This window comes from Meles meles, chromosome 10 (genome assembly GCF_922984935.1).
Source record: "Meles meles chromosome 10, mMelMel3.1 paternal haplotype, whole genome shotgun sequence".
NCBI classification, from domain to species: Eukaryota; Metazoa; Chordata; class Mammalia; order Carnivora; family Mustelidae; genus Meles; species Meles meles.
The window spans coordinates 79,340,938-79,361,137 of record NC_060075.1 but is presented as its reverse complement, the minus strand read 5'-3'; the positions used below and the strand labels follow the sequence as shown (position 1 = coordinate 79,361,137).

At 39.5% G+C, this 20,200-nt stretch overlaps 1 protein-coding gene across 2 annotated transcripts in view; it reads right to left on the bottom strand.

The window, feature by feature from the left end:
• SEMA3D (semaphorin 3D) overlaps positions 1-10,574 on the bottom strand; it is a 203,074-nt gene extending 192,500 nt beyond the window's left edge. The window contains exon 1 of one of the 2 annotated variants that reach the window (XM_046021298.1): positions 10,197-10,574. The gene's annotated coding sequence lies outside the window, so the exon portion shown is untranslated. Of the gene's footprint in view, positions 1-9,519; positions 9,567-10,196 lie in introns of those variants that run through there. The other variant, XM_046021299.1, reaches the window with a different exon arrangement.
• Positions 10,575-20,200: the final 9,626 nt, after the last annotated feature.

Genomic DNA, 20,200 nt, shown 5'->3' with positions numbered 1-20,200 from the left:
CTGCAGTCTAAGACAACAATCCCCACGGCTCTGTGAAATGAAATGTTATTCTCTCATCTGTATATCCAGCACAAATGCTTTTAAACAGCTACTCTACAGGTGATACAAGTCTTAACTTCAAACGCTGATTTGTATTAACTTCCCATTTTAATATCATAAATAATAACATGTGATTTCATCATGCAAATACTTCTGCAGAGACTTGTCTCTGCACTAATTCAATTATCGTAAGGGAAATAGATGAAACTACAAGACAGGCGCTAGTGGGGCCAAAAGAGTGAATTTTGAATCAGATTTTACGCCAATGATGAAATTAATAAGTATACGGTTGCACTATCTAAAGATTTTGTCATCTGACACAGAGTCAAATCTCAAAATTGATAAGGTTTGAGATGATTATTTTCATTTACAAAGATTTTTAAAAATGTACTCTAGTTATTATGATGTATTCACAAGTCATCGATTACTTGGAAATACATTGATAGGAAGGAAGTAAAAAAGGAGATGACAGGATAGTCGCTGGTACGCATTTTAAAAGATTTTGGTCTGAGTATTAGATTTCTCCATTTCTCTTTCAGATGGGTTAAATTACCATAGGCAGGATCTCTCTTTTTTTTAAAAATGTATTCAATTATTTTGTGCAACAAAAATGAAAACCCTGAATCTAAGATTCTAGTGAGAACCCAGAGCATATTAGTCATATTGATCTGGGTCTTTTTCAGACATTTTCATTATTTCAGGAAATTCACTGGGTCATAGCAAAAAAGAGGGCCTTTAGTCACATATTCTGGGATTGGTTTCCATGACTTTTCCTGAACAAATTCTTCAAATGTGTTTTTTATGCTATGACTCATATAAACTAAAAACAGAAAAAAAAAAGCATAGCTAAACTTTTCAACAATTGCCACAGTAGAACACAAATCCAGCAGAAACTATAGTTAACTATAAAGCACAAAGTCAGGTAACTTAAATAATTATAAATATGAGATAACACTCAAAAATGAGACACCAGTATAAAAGCTTAGATAAGAAAGGTAACATGACAAGACTTTCAGTCCAACTGCAAGAACAGCCTATTTCAAGAGAGTGAAACTCAGATTTTTTAAAAAATACAAGCAATTTGGAACACAGGGAAGAGAAGGAATAATGTGTGATTTATAGAGAAGGAAAAATGAGAAACACACACACACAGAGACGTAAAGGGAAATGGCAGCCTGTGTATCCTCCTTACTCTACACTGGCTAGAACATAGGTGAGTCTTAGCTTCTGGGAGATTTGGGGGGGACATAGAGACCTCCCGAGTATATTTATAATTTTCAAAGTAGTAATATGTGTATTATTGGATAGGGAATATACTTAACATACTTAATGCAGTAGATGTCCGTGAGATTCAAAGAGGGGCAAAAAGAATAAATAGTTGTTGAGCCATTCTGGCAAGAATTTTGGAAGCATAATCATCATCCAGAACTGAAGACATCTGGCATGGGTGATGGATCTTGTCAATATCAATCAAATAGCAAGGGCAAAGTAGGAAAAAGTCTGCCTTCCGTTTCAATATATAAGATTGATTTATAGGACATGACTAATACACAACTATCTTTGCAGAAAACCTATAATAATGGTAATCTGGATGTTTTTTAGTAACCCAATTACCACATTTTTCTTTCAAAAAATGTAATTACAAGAACAGCTAATTCAGATACCATAATTACCATAATAAGATCTATAATATTTAGCATTTTAAAAAAGGCAAAATAGTAGTACCTTGAACTAGGGGACTAAGCTAAGCATTTAACTGGATGACATTAGCTTTGCTGACCACAGAATGGTTCACCTCTTACATGGTTTCTCACCATGCTTAATCTATATGCTTTCAAATATAATTTGTAAAAATAGGCTTTATTTTAGTAGATTTGCAAAAACATTGAGAAGATATTACAGAGTCCCCCTAAACCTACAACCTATAGTAGTTTCCCCTATTATTTTTATATATTATGGACATTTGTTACAATTAATAAACCAATACTGATATATCATTATTAACTAAAGTCCATAGTTTATTCTTATTTCCTTAATGTTTACCTAATATTCTTTTTCTTTTCATGGATTCCATCCAGGATACCACATTACATTTAGTCCCTGTCTCTTTGGCTTCCTTCCTCCTGCCTGTGACAAATTCTCACACTTTCGTTGGTTCTGATGATCATAGCAGGTTTGAGGACTACTGGTTATATTGTAGACGGCACCCCTACTGGAATTTGCCTGATGTTTTTCTCATGGTTCTTTGTGGGTTTTGGGTTTGTGGGTTTGTGGTACTCTATCAAGAGTACATACTATCAGGGCGCCTGGATGGCTCCGTTGGTTAAACCTCTGCATTTGGCTCAGGTCATGATCTCAGGGTCCTGGGATCGAGCCCCACATTGGGCTCTCTGCTCAGCGGAGAGCCTGCTTTCCACTCTCTTTCTGCCTGCCTCTCTGCCTACTTGTGATCTCTTTCTGTCAAATAAATAAATAAAATCTTAAAAAAAAAAGAGTTCATACTATCAACATGCTTTATGAATGATCACCGGGTTGAGATTGTGTTTGTTAGGCTTGCTCACCCACTACAAAATACCATTTTCCCCCTTTCTATACTGTACTATTTGCAGGAAGAGACCGTTCTCACTTTACACTTCAGAAGTAGGGAGTTGAGCTTCCGTTCCTTGAGAACAGAGTATTTCTATAAATTATTTGGAATTCTGCATGGAAGATTTGTCTCTTCCCCATTCAGTAATGTATTTGATCATTTATTTATATTAGCATCATCATCTCTTGGATATTTATTTTATATTTTGGGTTATACTCCATACAACCTAATTTTTTTGCTCAAATTCTTCCAACATTGGCCACCGGGAGTTCTCTCAATTGGCTCCTCTATCTCTCTGACATATCCCATCATTGTGTGTATGTGGTAGTGGTAGTAGTGGTGGTGGCGGTGGTGTGTGTATGTGTGTGTACGTGTGTGTATGTGTGTGTATGTGTATGTTGAGCACTTCTTTATTTTTTGACACTACAAGATGGTCTAGGTTCATGGTACATATTTCCTGCCCCAGTCCTTGAATCAGCCATGTCTCTAAGAATCTCTGGTTCCTCTTACTGGAGAATGGCATTAGAAAACAAAATTAGTGCATTAGATGGCACTAACCATCACATATAGAGTTTATATAGTTTTTATAGAGTTTATTTTACGAAAAAATTTTCATATTTAATAAATAAATTTCATATTTAAGCTAAGAATTAACATATGTTTGTAGGTTTATGAGTAAAATATTAATAATACTTTTTTATGATTTTCTACATTTTCCAGTTTTTTAGTAATGATCAGGAAGGATACCTGTGATGAAAATCATTACTATAAAAATAAATGATCTACAAAAAAACATGTGCCCCATTTCAACAAGAAAACTCAAATTAGTATCAATTTCTACAGACCCAGTATTCAGCATTACAAGTAAACAAAGAATTCTGAGAGTTTCAAATATCTATTTTTGAAATGAAGTGTTACATTTCAAAATTGGAAGTGTTTCTCCAAATAAGAATAGTATTCATTTCAGAAAACACTTTTTTCTTTCACTATCAGTTCAGATATGAGGAGCATACATTTATCCAGAAGCAACAATAATAACAAATACCAAAATGCAAGAGCACCCGAATTTCACATGATACGGACTGGTCTTTATGATAAGGAAAAGAAACAAAAAGTGGGAGTAAGAGTCTCACTGGACTTATACATTCTGTCAAAGAAAACCAGACTATTTAAACAACAATTTGAGGTTATGGCATCATCAGGCATGGGTTCAGCTGTCAACATAATATGTAAAAAAAAAAAAAAGGCTTCTGTGGAGCTATTTAAGCCTTTCAAGAGGGTACTTTGAACTTTATTAAAGCAGTTCATACATGCTGATAATAAATGTATGCTATATACTATTTCTCTGTCTCTTCACTAAGGCAACTCCAGACAATATCTCTACTGAGCAATTCCATTAGTCTAATTTCTGCTAATGTAGTATATTGGCAACTACTGATGTTTAAAACTCAGTAATTAGATGTCAGTTACGTAGGCTCATTTCTGAACCAAATATGACATCAAAATCCTTAAAAGCTGTTTAAGATATGCAAAAGATTAACTGAAAATGAGACTTAGTAAAATGCATAATTAATATAGAAAAAATAAATTGACATTTATCTGATGGTAGATTAATAATGTGACCTTGATATACCTATGCCATTTTATTTATTTTCCATGAAAGCAAGAGTATTATATTTCTTTTTAAGACTCTCAGTAATTTAGACATTTTTCCTTATTTTATTGACTTTGTTCTTAGTAGTAATAGTACCATTTAATGATGCTTAATTCTATTTAACTAGAAAAATGTAGCAAATGTTTCCATTTTTCCTGTGATTTGCTAGTACAACCCACTAATAGAAAACACTATTAGCCACCAGTTTTAAATATATAAAATGTTGACGTTATTATGTTAAATGACCCATAGAAGAAAAAAAGAACACAAAGTAAATTATTTCTAATTTCTGAAGAAGACACCATAACTTCAAAAAGATGATAGGTGCAGATTCTTCTAGAAACCCTTGGTCATTTAATTCTCGGTTTATTTTATACACTTCTATGGAAGGGGGATACCTGTATTTTATTGAGCTTTGCAAAAGAATGCACAAACTGTCTAAATTCACCACTGAAAGATTAGTCAATTTGTTAAAGATACCCTGCTCTAAGACTATGAGAAATTATTAAATATTAACATGGAAATAAAAATATTAATGAAGATAGGTTAAAAGTCATTAAAATCACTTAAAATCTAAGTATGAATAGTGCTTCCTTACATATTCCAGTTTCTTCAAGTACTTAAATATTTATTTGTTTTTAATAAATTATATTGTAAATTATCTAATTATTTAAGTATATCTCATTACTATGAAATTTCAAAATCATTTCAAAGACCTTAAAGTTGCTTATCAATGTATTTCCTGTGTATAGCAAATTTTGTTTCAGTTATATCCTTTTTTCTAATTATCTTAGGCACTTAAAGTTGAAGTGAACTAATATGGTCACAGATGGCTTAGATACTCATGGGTTAACTGGGTCCTTCTAAAAAACACAAGAAATTTTAAAATGAAAGAATTACTTTTTTGTAGCATGCAACAATTTACTAAGTTCTTTTTTTTTTAAGATTCTATTTATTTATTTGGCAAAGACAGAGAGCTCTTGAGAGCAGGAACATAAGCAAAAGAAGTGGGAAAGGGACAAACAGGCTTCCCTTGCGCAGGGAGCCCAATGTGAGGCTCGATCCCAGAACCCTGGGATCATTACCTGAACCAAAGGCAGACGCTTAAGGAGTGAGCCACCTAGGCATCCCACTAAGTTCTTATATACCTATTTCACATGATCATTACACCATCTCTGTATGTTATGCATTATGATAAAACACTCAGCATCTCACCACTTTTTTCTATGAAAGGGTAACACTCAGCTGTGAGAGAAAACTCTCCTTCTTAAAATCTCAGAAAAAAGTAAGGTCTAATACCAAAGATCTTTAATCTGATCTTATATAGGCAATAAAGTGATTCAAAATCGCTGTATTAAATATTTAGTTAATGAATTAGACTTCAGTATGTGTTATGCATCTGGAATGTGTTTAGCATTGTACCAACTGGAAGGCATAAAAAGGTAAAGACCAATTCCTTCCTTCACTGTTCTTATGATCTAGTCAGGGATCATAAATAGCAAAAGTAGAGAAGAAAATAAATTACTGGAAAATCAGAATATTGGCTTGAAAGGTATGATGCGATATAAAAAGAAAGATTTTGGCCAAGGTTTCCTGGATTAGTGGAGCATTTTTAAAACCAAATTTGGAGGTAGAAAGAAAAGTGATTAACAAATTTCGCCCATGGTCAATCATTATTATTGCTATTACTACTTATTTCACAAATGTGGATATTTCTTTTTTCTTTTAAGGAATCTTTTACTCACTGTTGAAAAGCTTACTATTTAATTGGGGAGATCTGTATAGTTCCAGGTATTTATGGAAAGAATAATAATTTTTCAAAATAGAGCTATGGTTACTCTTGTTCATTAAATAAATCATTTACTTGGGGTGCCTGGGTGGCTCAGTGGTTTAAGCCACTGCCTTCGGCTCAGGTCATGATCTCAGGGTCCTGGGATCGAGTCCCGCATCGGGCTCTCTGCTCGGCAGGGAGCCTGCTTCCCTCTCACTCTCTCTGCCTGCCTCTCTGCCTACTTGTGATCTCTCTCTGTCAAATAAATAAATAAATAATCTTTAAAAAAATCATTTACTAATTGACAGGAATGCTTCCCAAAGAACATATGTCAGCATACATTCATATTTCCCAGACAGAACAGTAAAGTTTAGAGTCACATCTGTTTTTCTCAAAATAATGAAGCAATAACAAAAATCTGAAGACATACTAATATTTATTAAACCAGCACCAATTGGAATGTTTTCCTCTTGAGACCGAAAAGTTGATATTCCAAATACTTAATAAAAAAAAAATGGGGATGACCTAATCCACTACCTCTGTACAAGCAGTATACAAACACTAGTTGACAGAGATACTTGCCAATTCCAGAAGACCTCGTCAAAATCATCTTCGGGTCTGCGAGAAACCTTCCTTTGGTTTCTCAAATGCCCATGCAGAATGAGAATACAGTATGAAGAATAAAAAGGAGGTACTCCTGAAACTTCCTGCCTCAGTTTAACCCCAGCTCCAAACAATGTATTTCCTACTTTTGGAAAAGAAATCATGTGAGAGTAATTCAGCTTCGTGACTCAAGTTCAAACCTATAGTTGATCTGTTAGCCTGTCACTGGAAACAGTACATGTGCTTCCTCTGCCTTTGTAACTGTTTATATTCCTGACCTTCCCTGCCACCAAAAATAATTCCCATTCCCATGCTTCCCAGCCCTCCACACACGCACAGAGATTAAAAATTCCACTTATCCTGGTGCAAAAATATATAAAGCAAATTCATCAATTAAGACATACCTATAAAGGCAGTTCTGCAAGAAGGCAAAATAAAATCCAGATAATTATTTCTCTATCTTTTACCCTTAGTTTCTGCTGCTATTGATTATGGTTTCCTGATAATTCCAAAACCTTTTGCACTGCCAGATAGTTTTCCTCGATCTCCCCCTCCCAGGCAGTCATCGGGAAGGTTAAAAGGAGTCACATCATTACTTCTTCTAAATGGATGGACAACAGACTTTCACAAAGGTAAACCAGTGTTGTCAAAGCATGAGGTAAGTCTTTAGGTCATGACAGCAATAAATAGATGAAGAAAAACACCATTAACTTCAGGAAATTTTCTCAATATAGCCACGAGGTTACTATTTGACAAAATATGTTTATTTTGTTTTCATTTTTCCTTTACAAACATGATTAAAGCCACTAATAATCCCTACAAGGTACAATAAGACCTGTGTAAATATAGATTATTAATATCACCTGTCTAAGATTCTTGGCCTACAGACTTGATGTGGCTTGTACCAATCCTCAATCATGGATTCCATTTAAAATCTTGGATGTGGGGGCGCCTGGGTGGCTCAGTGGATTAAGCCGCTGCCTTCGGCTCGGGTCATGATCTCAGGGTCCTGGGATCGAGCCCCGCAATCAGGCTCTCTGCTCCGCGGGGAGCCTGCTTCCTCCTCTCTCTCTGCCTGCCTCTCTGCCTACTTGTGATCTCTCTCTCTGTCAAATAAATAAATAAAATCTTTAAAAAAAAATCTTGGATGTGCTTCCCAGGTAAATTATGATATACAGATGCAGTATCAAACTAATCTTAGAGAGGTCCTCTCTTTAGGTGGGGTTACGGAAAGCTTCCTGGGGTCCCTGAAGGGTGAGCCATGTAAAGGTAAAACAGTTCCACTCTCAGCTCTGCCCCTTACTAGTTTATATTTGGACATATCAATTAACATCTTTACACATCTTGTTATTCTCGTTTCTAAAGTGAGAATAACTGCTTTGTCTACTCCCCTAATCATCAATTCCATTTTTAAGGATGATCATTTATTGTTAGGATTGCAAAAAAAAAAAAAACAACAACAACAACAACAACAAAAAAAAAACAAAATGGGACACCATTCATTTCTAACTCTGTGTCTCTGCTTTTTTCCACCTTAAAAATAAGGAGAAAAATGACATTTCGTGTAGTACTGTTGGGAATCTTAATTGTGATAACATAATAAAGCACCTAGGATTCAGTATAGTGTTTGAAAAATGTTCCTTCCCTTCTCCACTAATTTTCCATTTCATAAATGGGCAAATTCCATTTGAAATGTTGGCAGACCAAATCAGCACCGTTTTATTGTCTCTCAGCTACCTCTTGACCCTATTCTTATCTCTTCCCACATCACCTTCCTGTATTTCCTGGTCTTTCTCTTCCAAGGGCCAAGGTCTTTGCCCATCTCCCTGACCCGGACCATCACTTTGTAGCTTGTCAGTGATGCCTCCTCTGGCCAGTTGTAGCGCTGGGAGGAGTCTCCACGATTCCAAGCCTGCCTGGGACTGCTCACTTCCAACCCCAACCCTCCCTGCTCATCTCCTGGATGTCTGGCCTCTGAACTGCGGGAGAAGCGAAGGCATCACTGGAGTGATGACATGCGGCTCTCTCCCTTCCCCGCCCTCCACATTTTTCCTTCCACGTGCAGAACCCATAAGGCTCGGACCGCTCTCGCCCCGGCGGTTGCTATGGTTACACAACAGCAGCACCAGACCCAGGAGGGGGGCTCATCCCTTCCCTACTTGCCCCCATAACCTTTTCCTTTCCTTCCCGTTCGGGCCTCCCCCAAAACACAGTCAGGAAGAGAAGCCTGTGCGGCTAAACTTGAGACTTTAAGCCCCCCCCCCCCTTCCTTCCCTAGTGCAAACAGCACTGGCAAGCTAAGGCAGGGTGGGAGGGGCTATGGTGGAGAAGAGTCCGCGCTCCACTCCCGACTAAAGGGCGAAAAGTTCGCCCGCCGACTTAACTCCGATTTCCGTAACCAGGAATTTGGGACCTCATTGGCCGCAGCCGCCGGGCGCGCGGCTCGCGTCCAGTCCCTCGGATTCCAGCTCGCCAGCGACAGCGCAGCGTCTCCTCCTCCTGTCAAGTCCCCTCAGCGCTGGGACGGAAGCAGAGCAACTCAGCCCACGAGGTTGAACACAAGTCACCAGGGAAGGAGAGTGTGCCAGTGCCCCCAAAACAGCCCTTGCACTTCCAGGGCAGCCCGTTAAGGCTTCGACTCCGGGCGGGTCCGGAAGGGGTCGGGAGGGGACACCCGGGGCTGGGGGTCGGGGAGGGGGGTAGATCCACTGCGTTCAATTCCCAGCAGAAGTCAAATCTGGGCCTTTCCAGCTCGAGCCAAGTCGAGGTTACCAAGGGATGCCCCGTTCCAGCAGGAATGCGTTTTGCAATAACCGCATTGGCCAGACAGCCAGCTTCGTGGCTGGTGTCTGACTCCAAACTTACCCTCAGGGTCTAGAAGGATGCACGCTTCCATCAGACCGGGCGTCGCGATTCCCCCGCGAGGAAAAAGGCGTCGCCCATCCCTCCCCCAAAGCACCACAACAAAAACAACCTCTACGGTCTCCTCGTCCCCTCCCCCAGCCCACGGGAAAGGGAGAGAGCGAGGGCGCAGACACCCTTGGTCAAGTCCTCTCCAGACGGTCCCCACCATCTCGTCTCCCAATGAACCTGCAGCCGGCGGAAACCCCGGAGCACGTTCGAACGCGCTCTCCGGCCGCCTTGGCCGCGGAGGGAGCCAGGAACAGAGTGAAGTTCCCGGGAGCGTCTCAGGAGGAAAACTTTGCTCGGTGCTGGCCGGGGGCGGCTTCGGCTGAGGAGGCGCGGGCGGCGGCAGCGGGGCGGTGGGACTGGCCCCCGCCGCCACGCTGTCCCCGGGGCGGCGAGCACAGGCCGTCCGCTCCTAGGCGCACTGATTCCCAGTCTGTACCCCGCGCTCCCACCCTCCGTGCGCTCCGCTTCGGAGCGTCTTCCCTGTCTCAGGACGGTTACTCATCTCCCAGGGCTGAGCATCCTCACTTCGGACCCACAGCCACCCCCCAAATCCAGTCACTCCTGCTTAACTCCGCGGTCCCCAGCGCGCCCTCCCACTGGGGTAGCAGGTGACCAGAAGTCAGCCTTACCTGCTGCGAATTCTTCTCCCCCTGTCTCTGGGCCAGAAGTCCTTTCAGGAAGAGAGGAAGGGGATGCAGGCTGTGGGCGTGCGCGGCGGCGACCCGGGGCACCGGCGCGAGCTCCTCTGAGAGGCAGCGCTGGCTGAGCCGCGGAGCCGCCGGCGGCCCTGACGGAGCGCGGAGGCTGCGGCCGCAGAGGCCAGACGGGGAGGCAGGGGGCGCTGCTGGCCCCGGAGCGCCGAGATGGGACAGGCGGGGAGCCAGGCACCAGCTGGAGCTTTGGGGAGGCGAGTGTGGCGAGGAAAGGCACGCTCCGAGCGGGAGGGCGGCTTTTAAGTTTGTGGTGTGACCGCAGCAGCTGTCCTGGGAGAGACTCAGTCTTTCTAAAAAGGGGATGCTCAAAACGCCGGGGATTACCTCTCCCCTTCCGATCTCCTCCCCCAGCCCTCTGGCCCCCCTTTCCTGTGCGCGCGCCAGTCCTCCCCAGCGTGTCGAAGTCCATCCCTGCCGGCGCGCAGGCTGTCAGCAGCGTGGATGAAACGGAGTCCCGGCCACGCTGAGGCATGCTTTTCCGGGCTGGCCACCGTGTGCACTGTCTGTGCGGCAGCCTCTGACGTTTGAGCCCGTGCCAGGCTGACTTGGGGACCTATGTATTCTATACCACCAAATTTGTAAGGACCTCCCGCGGAAGAAACCGGACAATGTCCGAAACATTCTAAGCCTCAAAAAGAGTATCTGTGTTCCAGTATGTAAAACCTTGGGCCACTGGCCTTCAAAGAGCGGGCATTAGTATGAACCATGGAAAACAAACCTCCATTAAGGGGCTAGCACGAGGACAGACCGAGTAGAGGGGGAGGGGAAATTGAGCGGGGGGAGGCAGAAAAACCCCCAAGATATAAATCTCCTTTCCCTTTACCTTATACCAGGCCAACAGGGTTATGTCATCTATTTCTGTCAGGAGTTTACCTTTATAGATTTGTAACACGCCATGGTCGTGCAAAAGGAGGCTGAAGTTATGGGGACCAGGGGTGAACCCACATTTTGTGGAACCTGGAACTCAGTTTAAAGGTGGGATTCTCTTTAAGAAAAACAATGCGGAAATAGCTTAATTTCTACAGATCTTACAAAAGCGACCATGTGAATTTATCATCAGACTGCCCTCAGGGTCATAGAAAGGGCAAGTGATGAGTCCTAAAGCTTGGGCCTCGTTAGCTGCTTGGTAAACCCTTCTGCGATTGGAACTCTAGAGCTGGAGTCACACACCTTGCACTTATTAGTCCCAAACATAAAGCTGAGTTGAGGGTAGAGCCACAGGGGAAAAAAGCAGCCATAGGGTTCTGCATTTGTCAGCTTGATTTAAGAGCGCAGCTTGTAAGGTCCCAGAGCTCCTTTGGCAAATGACAAGTGGTGCTTTGGTTTGGGGGTAGTGAGCAGTCAGTGGCAACAATGGGAGAACTGGAAGGTGGGAGGAGACTCTTCATTCAGTGTCTCCTCTGCAGCAGAGAGCTAAGGGCCACAGAAGCTAAATGAGTCATTTCAACTTACAGATGGTTAGTGGCAGAGCCAGACTCAGGAGGGACTCAAGTTTCCTAACTCTGACCAAGGTTCTTTCCTGTGTCTCATGCTGCCCCATTTCTGCAACCTTGGTTTTGACTTTCCACCAACCAACCCCATAATTTTCCTCTTTAGATACAGGAAAATTTAAGTCCCTACAGACTATTCTGACCTATAGCAACTTTTTTTTTTTTTGAATGCTTTGTATTTAACGTTAACCCCTCCCCCCGTTTTGTAATTAACCATACCCTTGGTGTATTTATTACATTTTCCTATATATTTTATATTATTTTATCTGTTTATGCCATTGCCCCTTAATCCAAATTGCAACCTCCTTGTAAGAACAAAATACCTCTTTTTCTCCCACAACACAGCTTAGGGCTTTGCACGTAGGAGGCTAATGATAAGTAGTTTTTGACTTTTAAAAACTATTAATTGTCTAATAATTTTGTCAGTTTGTTGGCCAGAATATTGTGTTTAACTAGAATTGCAGTTAACTGGATTTCCCCTTTTTCTCTCCTGTCGAAATCCTATCTTAACATACTCAAGCCAAACAGCATCTCCCTTTGCTACTATTTCTACCTTTTCCACAAAGCCTCTACAGAATTAATCATTCCTTCCTGTTTTCCCAAAGCACTTTGATTTCACGACTGTTATAAGCCCTTTTCATGTTATGTCATAATAAGTTAGGCATTTGTCCTCATCTGCTGTTGGTTGTTTTTTGTCTTTTTTTCCCCAAGCCCCTAAAACAATGCTTATGCATTTGCATTGAACTGGTTTAATTTGAAATACCCTGACTTCAAATTTAGACTGCATTTACTAGGACGTCCTGAATGTACCATGGGAAGACAACATCTGGAAACTGGGTTCTGTGCTTTCCTTCCTTTTAATTGTTCTGAGCGCACAGCAGGCAGAATCAACTGCACAGCGCAAAGTTGTGATGAATGGCCTCAGCTGTGTCCATGGCTTTGTAATCCTTATGGTACTTTTCTAAGTGTCTTGCATATGGTAGGTGTTTAACAATATTTAGGGGTTAAGTTAAGTAAGTTAATAAATTAGGTACTGTAAACAGTGGACAGGATGATGATAATCAGCCACTGCATTTATTTTTGAACTTCCACTAAGACACAGGATCCCATCAGTATGGTTTTACAACACTTCCTAAGAGTTTGAGATTCACTGTCATCAAAAGCAGCTGGTAATCAGTCCTGTAGGGCTAATACCCTATCTAAATCCTTGCAGTAACACCTAGCAGGGAAAATCTTTTTTACATTAAGTTTTGTTAAAATGTAAGGTGTATTAGACAGTTTAGGATATCTCCAAGTGTGGCCAGTCAAGATTCAACAAGTGATTCTTAATTACACTGAAAGAAATGTGTATATCATCAGTTAGAGCTACCGAATTGTTGCTCTATGCCGGTTTCAGTCTGAGGAAAAGAAGAAAAAACAGAAATAAAGGAAAGGAAAAAAAGAACAAAGTACTGTCCAATTTCCAGGTGCTTGCAAACATTTTTTGAATACGTGATTTTGTCTTGAAGGTCAGCCTCTTACTCTGTGATATACTACACTTCTCCCATCTCCATTAGGGCTCAGATGGAATCTGAGTAAGTCATTCTTGCTATGTGGCAATAGATATGTGTTAGATTATGTGCAATACACTATTTCTCATAGGATTACATTTTAATACTTAATGAAGCCAAAGAATAAATTTCTAATTATATAATTTCAAGAATCATCAATCTACGTTGGGAACCATAAGGGAAGGCAGCAGGGACGGCTAAGAGTAGAATAGGTATATTCTAGGCTTCTCCAACTCCACATATAGCTACCTTTGCCAAAAAGGCAGGAGAAAGATAATTACTGGGTCCAGAATTTAAATGTAGCAGGATCTCAGAGGATTTGGCTGCACTTTCAGCAGAAGGTAATAGCTTTTTCCAACAAAAATCTACAGTCTTAGTTCTCTCTATACTCTCTTGTATTCACAAAGAAAGGAAAGAAGGAAGAGAGAATTTGGTGAATTTAAAGAAAAAAAGGAGATTGATAAAAGAAACTGCAAATTTCTATGTACAGAGACAAGGAAAATGGAGATAAAACTCAAGCATTTCATGTTCATATCTATAAAACTAGTCATACCTTGATCATACATAAAACCTCTCTACCTTATAATAAATACGACTTTATGAACCTTTTCCCACGTACTAACGTATCAGTACTGACAGATAAATGTTGTTACACTCATTAGAGAAAACTGGAGTATATATTAGTTTGTATCTAATGGGAACAAGTGATGGCATGAGTTGAAAGCAGCTCACCCGTCTCCTAATCTTCTATCAGGTGTTTTCCCTTATAAACTTCAGATTTTTTTTTCCATTTGTTTCATTTGATCATGGCAGTCCATCAATCCTGGATCATTAAGTAGTTACATTTTAAGATCATTAGGTCATGCTTAGTGATGGAAAAGAACACACCTTTCATCTTTATTTCGATATTAATTACACATACATAGAACTCTCAGAAGTAAATGTATCTCTGTTTCTCATCTTTAAGTAAAGACTGAAGATGGTTTATGGTGAATTAATCAGAATGTAAAACTGTCAGAACTTTGCTTAATGTCTCTGAGTTTTAAACTCTTTTAACATCATAAATAATCATAAACATTCAGAGTTAGGAGGACTCAGAGATCTTCTAGCCCTCATGTTATACGTGAGTGACCCAAGCTCACCCAGCTCCTTCTAACTCCTGCTCTAAGCCCTCTACAATCCAGCACCCTGCTATAGTGCCTTTACTTGAAGAAGAAGAAAAAGAAAAAGAAAAGAAAAAAATCAGCTATTTTTCAAAACCTATCCAAGCCAGAATCTTAAGGTTATATTTACTTAGCTGGTTTGGGGTGTGGTGAATAATTAAATTCAGCAGGAATGCACTTCAAAATAAAAATAAAAACACAGCCCAACCCCTTTGGCCCAAGTCCCGAGACCTCAGAAAAGAAAACCTCCTTGACTGTGAACATTTGCTGGAGGTCGGAAAGCCTTTCTGAGCCTGATCTAGGAGTCCACATAGCTAGTGCAGGGTGGAAGAGTTTATAGTCAAATAAATGATTCTTTATGTTGTGTGTATGTGTGTGTTTTCTTTTTTTTTTTTTTTTAAACAGTGCTCTTAGATCAACAAACAATCCTCAAGGATGGATTTTAAGGAAAAATAAACACCTTTCTTATATATCATATAAGAAAAAAGTCATCTTTGAGTTTGCTTTTCTTAATACCTCAGGCCACCACCACTCCACCCTGAGAGCATACTCTAGAAATAGTGTATTCTTCTAAGAAAATGGAGGAGGGGAGGGATTCCTGTGATACCTAATCAAGGCAAGCCTTATTTGAGTAAGGGTGATGAAACCAAGAAAAATATGCCCTCTTGTGGCTTATTTGTTCTAGTTCACAACTAATCAACAGTACTCTATTATTTCCTGAAACTCAAACATACCTATATTCCAAGTGGAATTAAACTATTCCTTTGTGCAGTAACTGGAGAGAACAGGTCCATGCCGACAGCATGAAGGCATTCCAAGACTTCTGCTTTGTTCAAGGTCATATGCAGCTACTGAGCCACAATGAAATCAGTATCCCTAAAAATGGGGAACATTTTCCAAAATAACCCACAGATTCCTACAGATCTTATAAAAATACCTTTTAAATAAATACATTGATAGAATTTCTTTCCTAAATAGTGAGGTTTCTTTTGGACAGAGTTAAACTATCAGTTTCCACAAATAGGAGAAAATTCATAATTTCCTGCCCTACTGTATTTGTGCCTCTAATATTTCTTTAACTGTAGGAGGATGCTTATTTTTCCATTGAAAAAAAGTGAAATATGAAGGTTAAGAGAATGCTGATTTTCATTGTGTGTGTACTTTTTTCTCTTCTTTCCTCTTATTTTATTCAGAAATGAGCCCATAACAGATGTGTGGCAGCCAGTGATTTACAGACACAATTAATTTAGTTTTATGCCATGTTTTCCTGAAACCACAAAGCAGAGGTTTAGTGGAAAATACCTCTGGTGAGCAAGAGAAAGATTTTCACATCACTGTGATTTAAATAATTTAGATTGAGGGTTCTGAGAAACAACCTGAGGGTTTTGGAAGGGAGGGAGGTGAGGAGATGGGTGAGCCTGGTGATGGATATTAAGGAGGGCACTATTGCATGGAGCACTGGGTGTGGTACATAAGCAAATTAGAAAACAAACAAACAAACAAAGAAATAATTTAGTGCCTAAGTGGTGTCAAAGGTTTGAAACAAGTCAGATTGTTAACTCTTTAGTCTAATCCTATAATAATAATTATTATTATTATAATAATAATTATGATTAACATTATCATTTTACAGGCAGAAAAACTTTAAGTGACTTAAATAAAACATTTTTCATTGGCCTGGATCTATTTGCATATGAAGGGGACAAGGGAGCCATCTCCTTACCTCACCACCTTGCTGCAGAAGTAAACCGTATTGAATCTTACTCATCAGAAAAATGCAACTTTCTAAACTGCCCAATTTAATACATGGAGCTATTATTTTTCTAAGTTACAAGCTAACATGGGCCCCTGTTCTTTCAAGTTTATGATCATTCTGACCCTTGAAGCCCAGATATATTTTAATTTATATTACCATTTGAAAAAATAATCATAAAACAGTTCAAGATTTTAAATTTTATTGACTTTAAATTTAATAAAGAAAAATAAATCACTATAATATAATACTACTAACAAACTGCCTTCTCTTTCTACCCTGTACTTGGTAAAATTATCTTTCCTTATGTAAAAAAAGTTTTACTTCTCAAACTTTATTCATGTATTTGCCAATAATGTCTATATTAAAAGTCTACGATTACACATATACTTAAAAAATTATCTCTAATTTTATTGTACTTAAAATTTCTAATTCTAAGAATAGAACCAGTTTTAAAAGACAAAAAGCATGGCCATTTAAGAAATGTGTTAAGAAATTAACATTTCACTAATTAGAATAAAAGACAAGCCGTCCATAATAATGAAAGTCAATATCGTAAGTATATTATTGATAGCATGTCCAATGTTAAAAATGATGACCTGTCAATATTAGCTATTAAAACACTGTAAATTTCTGGTATTAAAACAGTGAGGTACTGTTTAGTGAACACATAACCAAGCAAAACAATTAAAAGTCCAGAAAACAGATGTAGATATATTATAATTCACACATGTAATGGGAATTTTGTTTTCTGGCTCCAAACTTCAGGGGACAATAAATGCCTTCCTTTCTAAAAATTACTTTTGTTGGGGCAGCCTGATGGCTCAGTCATTAAGCTTCTGCCTTCAGCTCAGGTCATGATCCCAGGGTTCTGGGATCAAGTCCCGAGTCAGGCCTTCCTGCTTTGAGGAAAGCCTGCTTCTCCCTCTCCCACTCCTCCTGCTTGTGTTCCCTCTCTTGTTGTCTCTCTCTGTCAAATAAATAAAATCTTTAAAAAAATTATTTTTGTTATGTAGCATTTCAAATAGAAAGAATAGCACCACAGACCCTCGCACAATAAAACAGAATTTACACTCTAGAATATGTCACCCAGCTTAGGAATTAGAATATTCAAGTATCTTCAAAATTATCTCTGCTCCTCCCTGATTGCCTTTGCCTACCACACAGAAGTAAACAATATTCTGAATGTAATGCTTATTTTCTCTTCTTTTTTCCCCACATATGTACATGGCTCTAAGTAATGTATTCTGTGATGGGCTGTTGTTATTAGCTTTATATAAATAGTATCAGCTTCATAAAAATGGCAACTTTCTGTGATTTTCTTTGCTCAGCTCTAAGATTGATCTTCTCTATTGTGTAAGCTGTTGTTTCTGCTTTCTTTTGTTGCTTTTAATTATATGATGGTTTGAACATGTCATGTGTTATCCCTTATGTTAATGGTCAGTTGAGTCATTTCCAGTATTTCTCTATTACAAAAAGCTTTATGAACATGCTTGTGTATGTTACTTTATTTTTCTGTTCCCCAACTTGAAGTCTGTGTCAACCTCTGTATGAATGCAGAGATCAGTCCCAGTATGTCAAATCAAAAGCATTTAATATAGGGAATTGGGAGAAAAGATGTTGCAAAGAGCCACGAGTGAGCAGAGGAGGAAGTCTGAAGAGTAAAAGGAGAGGAAGAATGTACTCAAAGATTGGACACTACTAATGCCCCAGTGTAGAAGGCTGGAAGTCCAACACACGGTTGGGCGTGATGATCCATTATTTACTGGATCTGCTAAGATGTGGTGCTTGACTAGGACGAGGTGGCTGAAAGCTCTTATCTCTGGAACGCTGGACTTGGAACACCTCAACCCTGTTACCTCTCCACCTGCCACTACCAGAAACCACTAGTACCTGCGTCATCCTGAGAGCCAGAAGCACAAAGCATTTGTTTCTCTTGCCTACTGATCTTCTGCAAATTTCTTTCTTGACAGAATCTAACCAAGAGCCAGACGGCAATGTAGTACAAAATGAAATTTTCAAATTCCCAGGCCCAGACAGTATATAAATGGGCAGACATGGCATTGAGAGAGAACAGGTGAAGTAAGTACAAACCTCGATTCTTCCTGAAAGCAGAAAACTTAACTTAGTGGTTTTCAGGTAAACTCAGGCACAGATTTCTCAGTCTTTTAACATTTTAATAACATTTCATTCCAGGGTTCTGCCATTCTTTTTTTTTTTTTTTTAAGATTTTATTTATTTATTTGATACAGGGACAGAGAAAAAGGGAACACAAGCAGGGGAACTGGGAGAGGGAGAAGCAGGATTCCAGTGAGCAGGGATCCCGATGCGGGGCTTGATTCCAGGACCCTAGGATCATGACCTGAGCTGAAGGCAGACACTTAATGACTGAGCCACCCAGATGCCCAAAGATTTTATCCATTCATTTGAAAGAGAAAGAAAGCATGAGCAGGGAAGGGCAGAGGGGACAGGGAGAAGCAGACTGCCGGCTGAGCAGGGAGCCAGACCCAGGACCCTGGGATCATGACCTGAGCTGAAGGCAGATGCTTCATCCAAGGAACAACCCTGGGGCCCCACATGTCTGCAATTCTTTACTTTCTCTCAATCCTGGTGTTTAAATTCTAAGGGGGCCTAAATAAATCCAATAGCTGAGAAGTGGACTAGTTTGCTACCACGACTGTAACAAGTGCCGAAGCCTGAGGTGACTTACGCAACAGAAAGTTACTTGCTTGTAGTTCTGGAGGTTTAACGTCTGAGATCAATGATTAGCAGAGTTGGTTTCTTGTAAGGCCTCTTTCCTTGCCTCCCTGACTTGTGGATTGAATACAAGGTCCCCTCCTGGAATTCATCCTCTTTTCTTCTATGTCCATTGAATACCCATCGTCCAATCGTAAGTTCCTCTCGAGCTGTTCTTTGTTCAAAACACTAAGCTTCTTTGAGATCATCAGTCCCCTTTCAGATACTTACATGCCATGTTCTCCCTTGATAAAATAGAGGTTTGGGAGTGATGGTTACCTTCTTGGTCCTCCTGTGGCTAAACATGTTAGTCTCTCGTTCTCCTTACTGACTCTACACCATTGTATGATGGCACACAACTGTGAGGCTACTAGAGCCAGAGGTTCAGAAGTAAGGTCCTAATTCCCTTTTCTATCATTTTACCAAATACACAGAATATTCTCTCATCCCTGGACTTGTCAAACACTGGCAAGCTGGAAGAAACCCATATTCCTATCTAATTGTTTTGCTTCTTCACCTCAGTGACAACTTCCCATAACTGTCAAAATTTTATACAGTCCTTGAGTAGGGATAATCTGTTTTTTTTTTTTTTTAAATCAATTCTCTTTACCTCTTGGTGATGGCATAGACTTTATTACTCAGGATTTACAAAGCCGAAAACAAACAGCCTTTTTTGTGCAAATTGCCAAGACTTGTTTTTTGAGATCATTCTAGGAGTTTCAAGAAATCTGTTTTGAAATCTTAAAGCTGAGAGTGAACTCTTTTTTTCCCTTGAATTCTTTTGTGTCTTCCTTTCAATTAATGACCCCATAACAACATAGAATACTAGTGACTCAATGAATGGGGGATCCTGAGGTAACCAGGAACAGCTGAAATAAAAATATGTGTATATTGAAGGTGTTATCTCCAAAATATATTCTATATATAACCAAAGATGGTCTTTCAAGTCAGTGAAACAAAGAAAAACAATAAATAATTATTAGAATGTAATAATTAAATAGTGAGATAATTTAGGACATTTTTTGCAACATTCTCTTAAGTAGAATCCATTCATTAATGTTTTGAAGTGTAAAAATGAACAGATACTCCCAAAATTGAAGATTCAGAATTAAAATAAAAATGAATCAAGAATACTACTTCACACCTATGCAAAATAATTACAGGCTAGTTTCAGATCTCAAAGTGAACGGTAAAATAATGCGTTTCTTAGAAGACAACATGGGAGAAC